This window comes from Giraffa tippelskirchi, chromosome 14, assembly GCF_054371585.1.
Source record: "Giraffa tippelskirchi isolate mGirTip1 chromosome 14, T2T-mGirTip1v1.2.pri, whole genome shotgun sequence".
Lineage (NCBI taxonomy): Eukaryota > Metazoa > Chordata > Mammalia > Artiodactyla > Giraffidae > Giraffa > Giraffa tippelskirchi.
In genome coordinates, this window is record NC_137288.1 from 60926624 (window position 1) to 60934952 (window position 8329).

At 43.7% G+C, this 8329-nt stretch overlaps 1 pseudogene across 1 annotated transcript; it reads left to right on the forward strand.

Moving 5' to 3' along the window:
* Window positions 1-402: 402 nt before the first annotated feature.
* Window positions 403-1074, forward strand: LOC145534318 (glycine cleavage system H protein, mitochondrial pseudogene; annotated as a pseudogene). The gene has a single exon (XR_014074461.1). The product of XR_014074461.1 is annotated as a glycine cleavage system H protein, mitochondrial pseudogene (transcript).
* The last annotated feature ends 7255 nt before the right edge of the window (window positions 1075-8329 follow it).

Consider the following 8329-nt stretch of genomic DNA (forward strand, 5'->3'; position numbering starts at 1 on the left):
GGTTTCTCTGAGGTTTACAGGTAGATGACAAAATATCAAAGACAACCAACAGGACTAGAATCTGATAACAAGTACACTATAGTTTTCTGCTAAAACACCAGCTTTTTTAATAGTCACCCCATTTTTATCAAAGGTAATTACAGTGAAATTAATATGTTTGTAAAATAAGTCTAACCTTATTAAACTTGGCTTGATTATTTATACAATTGTAGAAAGAATAGTAATTCTATGTATATTCTCAAATGACGCCCTAGTCAAAGCTTTGTTAATAGCCAAGGGGTTTTAATGGTTCCATACAGAAAATCTTAATTCCCTAAAATTGTCTGGTAATAAGGAATCTCATATTAGACCTTTAAAAATCTGTTGAGGATAGCCCCTCCCGGGGCCCAGCCCCCGCGCCCCGGTCCAGCCAGCTCGCTCCGGCTCACTCCGGCCCGGGGCCGTCCCGCCCTGCCCCGCCCCCGCCGGCCGGGGTGTTCTAGGTGCCGCGCGGAGACCCTCTGCACCCGTGTGAACATGGCGCTGCGAGCGGTGCGGAGCGTGCGGGCCGCGGTCGGCAGCCTGCGCGCCATCTCGGCATCCAGCGCGCCCTGCTCGTCGCGGCCCTGGTTACTGCGGGCGGGTGCCGTCCGGGCGCTGCGAACCGGCCCTGCTCTGCTGTCGGTGCGGAAATTCACAGAAAAACATGAATGGGTAACGGCAGAAAATGGTGTTGGAACAGTGGGAATCAGCAATTTTGCACAGGAAGCTTTGGGAGATGTTGTTTACTGTAGTCTGCCTGCAGTTGGGACAAAGTTGAACAAACAAGAGGAGTTTGGTGCTTTGGAAAGTGTGAAAGCTGCTAGTGAACTGTATTCTCCTCTATCAGGAGAAGTAACTGAAATTAATAAAGCTCTAGCAGAAAATCCAGGACTTGTCAACAAATCTTGTTATGAAGATGGTTGGCTGATCAAGATGACATTCAGTAACCCTTCAGAACTAGATGAACTAATGAGTGAAGAAGCATATGAGAAATACATTAAATCTATTGAGGAGTGAAAATGGAACCCCTAAATAAACTACTTTGAAACAACTTAATCTAGCATAGTTGTCTTAAATTAGTGGTGGATAGATATTTAAAAAGCAACTTTAGCAAAAGAAACTACTTGTAACAATGTTTCCTGAACAAAATACCCCTTAACTTCCTAATGACTTAAGATAAACACTGTGCATCTTTTCCACAGCATCCTGTGATTTTTAGGCTAGGCTCCAGTAATTCAGAATTCCTGAAATTATCTCTGGTAAAACTAATTAAGAAATTATGTAATTCAAGGATAACATGGTTATCTTAAACCTTATATGACATTGTAACTTGCTTACAGCTATCCTTGGATTTGGGTCAAAAGGATCTTCCCACTAGAAATAACTGCCAGTGGAGAAAAGTTTGTTAGTTGTACAGTGTCCAACGAAGAATATTACTATCTTAATTTTGCAATATACTATGTTTGCTGGTGCTATTTTTATACAGTGAAGCAATAGCCTTGCAGGAGAATAAACAATTTAATAATAAAATAAAAAATAAATAAAAATCTGTTGAGGATAAGAAGGCAGCTAAAGGCTTGTACAATTTTGTCCTGTTACAAGGAAAATAGATTCTTTTTGGACTTACATAAACACACATGTTGTCCTGAAAAATGAGCATATTTGATAAGAGCTTCTGAATTCTGGAGGGAATCAGGCAGGGTGAAAAATATAAATTTTTCAACTTTTGTTTACGAAAGTATACTGTACCAAATTGCAGTAAGTTATAGATAGCCTAAAAAAGAGAAGAAAAAGAGGTTCTTTAATTCTTGACAATGAAACATGAAAGAACCAGCAATGTTTTAAATTATGTCATCAAAATTATTATCATTTTCATCTTGCTTGACTTTGGGTTAGCAGTTTTATGAATCAATCAGTCTTGCATTAGAATTTTCAGAAATATTTACCCAGTTTAGTGTTGTGATTTTAGAATTATGAGAAATCTGTATTCTAGAATGCCTGTTAGGGTCATTTCCATGAATCTCTTTGAAGATAAAGCACTTTTGCCTATAGTTGACTATAAATGTGAAAGAATCAAGAGTAAAACAATAACTGTCTGTGAATGACACAAGATTAAAAATAGCCCTGGTTAAAGATCTAGTGAGAATTTATTTTAAAAAATTATGCAATTGACAAGTAAATTTGATTGTGTGACACACAGTATTTCAAGATAATAGCTGGAATTATGATTGATAACAGGATTATTTATACCAGGATAAAGCAGAATGTTGGAAATTTCATGTAATTTTTGAACCACTTATATGCCCGTGTAAATATAATCTAAGAAGTCTGAATATTACTTTTTCTTCAGCCATGCCACATGGCTTGTGGGATCTTGGTTCCCAGCCAAGGATATAGCCCAGGCCCACAGCAGTGAGAGCTCTGGATCCCAAGCCCCGGACCACCAGGGAATTTACTTTTTTTTTTTTAACATCACTTTTTATTTGATAATATTTTTCATGCAATTTAATATTTCAAATAAGCTTAAATAAATTAACATTTCTCTTTTCAAAAGTAGAGAGAGCACATCTTTTCAGACCTTCTAGTTCAGTTCAGTTCAGTTGCTCAGTCGTGTCTGACTCTTTGCGATCCCATGGACTGCAGCATGCCAGGCCTCCCTGTCCATCAACAACTCCTAGAGTTTACTCAAACTCATGTCCATTGAGTCTGTGATGCCATCCAACCATCTCATCCTCTGTTGTCCCCTTCTTTTCCTGCCTTCAGTCTTTCCCAACATTAGTGTCTTTTCCAATGAGTCAGCTCTTCGCATGAGGTGGCCAAAGTATTGGAGTTTCAGCTTGAACATCAGTCCTTCCAAAGAACACTCAGGACTGATCTCCTTTAGGATGGACTGGTTGGATCTCCTTGCAGTCCAAGGGACTCTCAAGAGTCTTCTCCAACACCGCAGTTCAAAAGCATCAATTCTTTGGCGCTCAGCTTTCTTTATAGTCTAACTCTCACATCCATACGTGACTACTGGAAAAACCATAACCTTGACTAGACAGACCTTTGTAGACCTTCTAGGGCCCTCTGAAAAATCCCAAAGTGACTTCGAAGTAAAAAGACTTCATTTACAACTTGATTTTGGACAGTTTATCAAAAATGGCAAAAGCACTTGATAAATAGGAACATAAGTCACTGTAAAACAATACTCATTTAACCAACTTCATTCAACCAAAGAGATAATTAAAATATTTTAAAGGCAGATACATAAAATTACATAGTCGTCCCCTTCTCCTTTTGCCTTCAATCTTTTCCAGCATCAGGGTCTTTTCCAATAAATCAGCTCTTCAAATCAGGTGGCCAAAGTATTGGAGCTTCAGCTTCAGCATCTGTCCTTCTAATGAACGTTCAGGGTTGGTTTCCCTTAGGATTGACTGGTTTGATCTCCTTGCAGTCCAAGGAACTCTCAAGAGTCTTCTCCAGCACCACAGTTAGAAAGCACCAGTCCTTCGGCACTCAGCCTTTTTCATGATCCAACTCTCACATCCACTTCCCTTCATCCTTTTTTCTAGCAGTTTTAGTTTTACATACTGATTATAAATTTCAAATCTCAGTAACCTTTACTTTCCAGTGCAAATGAGGACACATGCATATTTTCTGAAAAGGCACAAGATCCTGGTTTATAGAGTGTATATACATAGGAAGCAGGAGTTTCCCAGGTGGAGAAAGAACCTTAGGTAGAACCCATCTTTGCCTTTAGATCACTTATCTATGAGGGCCCTTTTTTTCCCAATAGCTGTTCCAAAACATGGGAAATCGAATTAACCCCAAACCTTCTTTGGAACAGGTTAGGGTAACTTAAGAGCTTCAACAAACAAAATAGAGGCATGCACAATTAAGTCAGAGAGCTCAAAATGCAAAAAGGGAGCAGAGCTCAGATCCAGGAGCGACCTGTCCATGAACTCCATGGTTGTTGAAAAAATCAGTGAGCTCAAAGGGTTCAAAGGATAATAGCACCCGGTTTACTCACAAACCTCAGAATTGCTAGGGTTAGGGTAGGGACTTCTTTGGAGCACACCTCTGGCTTCCCTATTGGCTCAGTTGGTAAAGAATCTGCCTGCAATGCAGGAGACCTGGGTTCAGTCCCTGGGTTGGGAAGATCCCCTGGAGAAGGAAATGGCAACCCACTCCAGTACTCTTGCCTGGAGAATCCCATGGAGAGGAGCCTGGCAGGCTACAGTCCTTGGGATTGCAAAGAGTCAAACACGACTGTGTGACTAACTTTCACTTTTTTTTTCTGATACCAGAAACTGTCAACAAAAATCCAGAAATAGCAAAATTAAACCCACCAAATCAAAAACAGTTTTTGGTAAGAGTTTGTTATGCATATAAGAGCAGTTCGTGGACCAGGAGCTTTTAAATTCAAAGACTGTTATGAAACTCAGTGGTATGACCCTACAGGATGGCTTATAAAGGGAAAGTGGGAAGTTGTTTAATCTTTACAGTAATTGGTTATTACAATGAGGGTTTCCAGATGTCAGGGGATGGGTTAAAAGTGATTATCTCATATTTTAAGGAAGATGAAATTTTCTTTTGTAATCATCAGGCATTTATAAGAAGTGGCCCAAGATTTCCTTGTTTTGTAGAATAAACTAAAGTAAAATTTACTTGCTGTGTGCTATGCTGTGCTAAGTCGCTTCAGCCGTGTCTGACTCTTTGTGACCCTGTGGACTGTAGCCAGCCTGCATTCTTCAGGCGAGAATACTGGAGTGGGTTGCTGTGCCCTCCTCCAAGGGATCTTCTCGACTCAGGGATCAAACTTGTGTCTCCTGCATTGGCAGGTGAATTCTTTACCACTAGTGCGCCCTGGGAAGCTCAGAATTTACTTATACGGCTTAAATGGTTTTGTCTGCTCAGGGAATTTTCAAGTCCAATCTCTATTTTGTATTTAATTTTAGCGCAGGAAAGAACATGGCAATGCCAATGTGAGTGAAGATCCAAACCTTGGGAAGTTTATTCTCTTAGGGAATGCAAAGAAGGAAAGAGAAGAAGGGGGTGTTGAGGAGGCAGGGAAAATATCAAGGAATGTAAAGGAAGCCATGGCAAGAGGAATTCAAGGAGGAGGGACTCAATGGGGCCAAATGTTCCACGGAGGTTAAAGAGGATGAAGACTGAGAAAATGCCATTGCATTTGGTCTTGAGTGGACTCCACGAGAAGGTAAGGGCAGGAGCCTGGTGCTAAGGGAGAAGAAACAAATCTATAAAGATACATGTGTGATGGCTCTTTCCAGGACGATATGGAGGGAAAGGGAAAGATGAAACTGTTCAAGACTTAGCAGGCTAGAGGAAATGTTTATTTTAGGCAGAGTACTATTAGTACTGCTTCAGAACTATTAGTATACTCATGAAAGGGGTCAGGGAACAGAGAAGTAGAAGATAAAAGGGAGAAGTTTTGCAATGATAGAAAGGTAGATGAAGGGAACTGGGATCACAAGGCAGAGGGCAAGCAAGAGACTCATTTTGGACCATCACAGGGAAACAGATCATTTATTGCCTCGTGAAGTTGAAACAAAAGATGAGGGAAAGAGGCCAAGGGAGCAGAACTCAGAACTCAAATATTGCCAAGCTGTTATTGCCATCTTTCATACATGCTTCTCTCTGCAGGCTGGCTCTCATGGGAACATGGCTGCTAACCTCTGCAGGCCACGTGTTCACAGTTTCACTGTCAGAGAAGCTGGAAGGGGAGGGACCGGAGAATGCTGTTTCTGGAGTCAGACTGGGGCGTGAATCCTTACTTCGCCATTTATTTTGGCAAATTATGTAACTTTCCGAGTCTCAGATTCCTTCTCAGAAAAATGGGATAATCATAGAATCTGTGCTGTGCTTAGTTGCTCAGTTGTGTCTGACTCTTTGAGGTCCGATCCCATGGACTGTAGCCCTCCAGGCCCCTCTGTCCATGGGATTCTCCAGGCAAGAATACTGGAGCGGGTTGCCGTGCCCTTCTCCAGGGGATCTTCCCGACCCAGGGACCGAAACCCAGGTCTCCTGCATTGCAGGCAGAGCCTTTACCATCTGAGCCACAGAGAAGCCCAAGAATTCTAGAGTGGGTAGCCTATCCCTTCTCCAGGGGATCTCCCCAACCCAGGAATCAAGCCAGGGACTCCTGCATTGCAGGCGGATTCCTTACGAGCTGAGCTACCAGGGAAGCCCCAATCATATCATCTACTTCATATGAATTAAAGGAGACGGTGCAACACAGTGCTGGCATCTTAGAGTGTTAATTGTTAATCCTGCTGGTGTTATCATTACCATCATTAAGGTTATGGAATTGAGCCTCTCGCCTTGACTCCAACCTGAATAACTTCGGGGAGGAAGTCTGATTGGCCCAGTTCGCGTCACCTGCTTATCGCTGTGGTCAAGGGGATGGGGAACCCTGATGGGCAGCTCCACCAGAACCACACAGGTGGGTGGATGTGGCGCAGTGGTCGCTGAATGAAGGAAAGTCTGCCTCCAGGAGAAGGAAGGGTAATGAGGACTAGTAGGAGCTGTCCACTCTGAGGAGTGAAGTTAGTCTGGAGAAAGGAAGGGACTATTCTTCCGGAGTCTTCACCATCTGTTCCTCTCATTTAGATGGCTGCATACATTCATGCTTCTCACTCAAGTGAATTTTTTTTTTTTTTTTTTTTAGGCTGAATCATGTAGCATGTGGGATCCTAGCTCTTTGACCAGGGCTCAAACCTGTGCCCCCTGCATTGGAAACTTGGAGTCTTAACCACGGAATGGCCAGGGAAGTCCCCTTGCTCAAGTAAACTGGACTTGAGGTTTTCCTAAAGGCAGCAATCTGGAGTCCGCAGAATGTGCTGCAGGTTCTATTTGATGACCTCAGTGCCACCAGGAGAGGAGGCAGGACCCCAAGGTGGCACATTGTGCAGGGATTGGTTGGCAGGGCAGGAAGTGGAGCAGCATCATAGGGTAGGCTGGGCTTAGCGTCACTGCCGCCGGCTTCCTAGGCCAATCATGCCACTCTTCTTCCCACAGAAAAGGGGTCTCAGCAGCTGAAGTCCACTGTCCTCTGTCTTACCTGTGAACGTGGCACCGTGGAGAGGCCAGCCTCAGGCTGCTCCTTTTCTAATGATGACTGCGCCACCTCTTCCGGAATAAGGCCCATCTCTCTGACACACACCACCTGTCCTTTCTCTTCCCACCAATCTCAGTCCAGCTGTGTGTGATTTTGCGTCTCTGTAGCACTCACATGCCCCACTTTGGACAAAGATCAGGGAATAGCAAACACCGCCATAGTCTTCACCCTATGCCAGGTGTTCTGATGCAGAGAGCAGGCACTGATGAGAGCCTTGCCAAGTCTGAGCCTTGTTTTTCTCATTTATACAGAAGATCTGAGACCCAAAGAGGGGAGATCACATGTTTAATATCAGACAGAAGCCAGCAGCGGAAGAGGACCGGATTGTGTAAGTAGCTCACAAATAGTAGGGAACACAGGCCCAGGAACAGCTCATTACAGGGCCTTGTGATAGATGTTGCAAGAAGGATAGGAGTCACCCCACAGCTGAACAGAAAAGGGAGGTGTTCATTTTGTCCCCGGGAAAGAGCCAGCTGGAATTGAGGGGATGAGCTGGGAAGTGTCGACATGATGAAAAGGGCCTCAAGTCTAAGTAGGATTCTACTACATGTTATGGGCTAAAGTGTAATTTCATATATTGACATCATCACCCCTAGTAAGGGGCTTCCCAGGTGGCTCAGTGGTAAAAAATCCGCCTGTCAAAGCAGGAGATGCAGGAGATGAGGGTTCGATCCCTGGGTCGAGACGATCCCCTGGAAGAGGAAATAGCAACCTACTCCAGTATTCTGGCCAGAAAAAATCCATGGACAGGAGAGCCTGGTGGGTTGTACAATCCATGGGGTCTCAAAGAGTTGGACACGGCTGAGTGACTGAGCATGCTCGCATGCACCCCCAGTATCTCAGAATGTGCCTTTATTTGGCGATAAGGCCTTTAAAGAGGGAATTAAATTAAAATGAAGTCATTGGGTAGGCCCTCATGCAATGCCTCTTACCTGGTGGTTCAGCAGTTAAGAATCCACCTGTAATGCAGGAGACTCAGGTTTGATCCCTGGGTTGGGAAGATCCCCTGGAGGAGGGCATGGCAATCCACTCCAGTGTTCTTGCCTGGAGAATCCCATGGACAGAGGAGCCTGATGGGCTACAGTTCATAGGGTCGCAAAGAGTCGGACACAACTAAAGCGACTGAGCACACGTGCGTGTCCAGTGCACCTGGTGTCCTAATAGAAGGAAGAGATTAGGACACAGACC